Genomic DNA, 2,544 nt, shown 5'->3' on the forward strand with positions numbered 1-2,544 from the left:
AACAGTAATTATCTGAAAAAGTTACTTTGGGTCAAAATATTTAGGGAGAAAGTGCCCTCAACAATGAAAGAAGATATTGGGTTTACACTTTTCTGTTTGTAATACTTTCTACAATGTCTTTGTACGTGAAGAACTGAAACACAGAAAAAAGTCTGATTGGATACTTGAAACTAATGATTTCACATTTCTTAGTAGCTCACACAATATAATATCCTTGTTAATATGAGATAATGAAGACTTCTCTTATTACATAAGTCAATAACTTTTGGGATCAGAAAAGAATTGAGCAAATTGAAAAGGCAAGAAAATGAGTTCTTAGAAGTCCTAGCTAAGCATATTGGCTTCAGCAGTGGAGGGAGGCCAAACTTTTTGATATAGATTGTTGTAATATTTTTGCTACCTAAAGTGATTTTACAGAGCCTATTTAGCTCACTACAATTTAGAACAGATTGAATGAAGACCTGAAAATAAATTCCACATCCAAATAAAAGAGTTTTAAAAGAGAAACCATGAAGATGTAGCAGTGAGGAAGGCGTTATAGTCCTTCACCATCACTAGACTTGAAGCCAAGAATCTGTGATTAGTTGGAAATCAGGCAAGAGCTAAGAGGAGGACAGAGAAATAGGACATAGGAGCATTGTCCTTTTGTAACAGACACTTTCATACAAGGTATGGATGATTTAACTCTATTCTTTTCCATACATCCAGCTGAGCACATGCAAGACAAAGAGAAAGATAATCTATTGAAATAATTTTGGAAAGAATAACTTCACTGATCCTGATATGGTATCTAAGGAGAGTCTTAAGAGAGAAGATAAAAGTGCAGTATTCTTCGGTTACCTCTAAGCATCTTGTTAGCAAAATATATCTTTAAGGTTAGAAGTGATTGAACCAAAAATTGGTGGAGTACTTATTTTTGAGGTCACTTTATACACAAAAAGACTTTCAAGGTAAAAGATAAAAGTATAGCTAAATATTTGTGATCACAGCTTCTTGGACTGGTATTTTGGAGACAAAGTTTTACATTAGACATTGTCCTCATTAACATTGATGCTAGGTTTCCGTGGCAACCAAATGAAAGGGGGAAGTTTAATGGACTCACTTGGACAAGAAAACAGCATGATAGAAAAAAAATGGCAAATAATATTTAGTAAATTACTTTGAACAATTACTTTGCCAGAACAAAGAAGGAAAATATAACTTAAAATCACTTGACTTAAAATTATGAAGAAAAGTAGTCAAGAGTAATGAGAGAAAACATAGAGGACTGTTTTCTCTCCAGTAGAGTAATGGGTTCTTGATCTTGTTTCTTCCTTTCTATCTTCACAAGCTATCAAATGTGGCTCAGGACTGGAATATCCAGTTCAGACCAAGAGAATTCGCAGAAGAAAATATTTGCAGCAGATATAGGTGATTTATTACCTTAGAAAATCTATTTAAATCTGTTAAAAATTCTCCTCTACCCCAAACTGCCCTCTTTAAACAGCTTTGTATGCTTTTCCCAAGATTGACCTTCATTAACTATTTAAAATCTTGAAAGGTCATAATCATAATCTATAGAGATTGCTGTTTGATTGTGCTTTTTGTGTGTTTTTCTTATTTAGTTGTGTTTTTTCACTGAATTTAAAAAGGTTGTGCATGTGTGTTACAATTAAATATGTCCATCTAATTGTCCAATGTTCCGGGATCAGAGTCACTCCTATCATTCTCAACCAACCCCTTCTAAAAGATTTATTTCTGATTTACCACGTCCTTTCTCACATGTGTACACTGAGTATTCTAGCTGTGCTTGCTCCTTGTTCCATTTTCATTCATTCTATGTCGTTACTATTATTCCTCTCTGGTTTCAACTTCCTGATAGTCATTCTGTTAAACTGTCTGTTAGTACTTTGAAAAGTTTATGTACATTCCATGGAGTCTATATCCTGCATATACTTGAACTGATATCAGCTTATATTTCCATAATTCATTCATCTGAAGTAACAATTTGCAAGACTGGAGACATGAAGCACCTAGACATCACTTTATTCCCCTCCATTTGGAAGATTAATCTGTAGTCAACAAGAAAGTTTAAAAATGGCTTAGAATGTATTCCTATCTACCAGTTTTATAAATGGCTTTGTATAATGGTTTGGGATTATTTTATTTTACATGAGATAATATTTTCTACTATCTATAAGTTTTAGAAAAAAAGGAAACTAAAATTGACTACTGTAGAGGAATATGATAGAAATAGAAGACAGATTTTATGTTTGTCAAATCTCTGATAAGTACCCATATTCAAGAATTAAAGTCATATTTCTTAGTATGTTAGACAGATAGGGAAAACATAAAACACCATATGATAAGGCATCTATTCATGACTTTTTAAAATGTACTTATTATGTGATGAAATTTACATTATTAGCTAATGTTTTGGTTTGAAATATAGGAGGCTGATCTATTTAACAAATTTTCGAAGGCACCTACTGAAAAACACAAATAGTGGGGGAGGGTACTATTTCTATACTTTAATGAATGGTTGAACCTGTTTGGCATTAGTGC

This window comes from Dipodomys spectabilis, unplaced genomic scaffold, assembly GCF_019054845.1.
Source record: "Dipodomys spectabilis isolate Male_0828 unplaced genomic scaffold, ASM1905484v1 ptg000121l, whole genome shotgun sequence".
Taxonomy (NCBI): Eukaryota; Metazoa; Chordata; class Mammalia; order Rodentia; family Heteromyidae; genus Dipodomys; species Dipodomys spectabilis.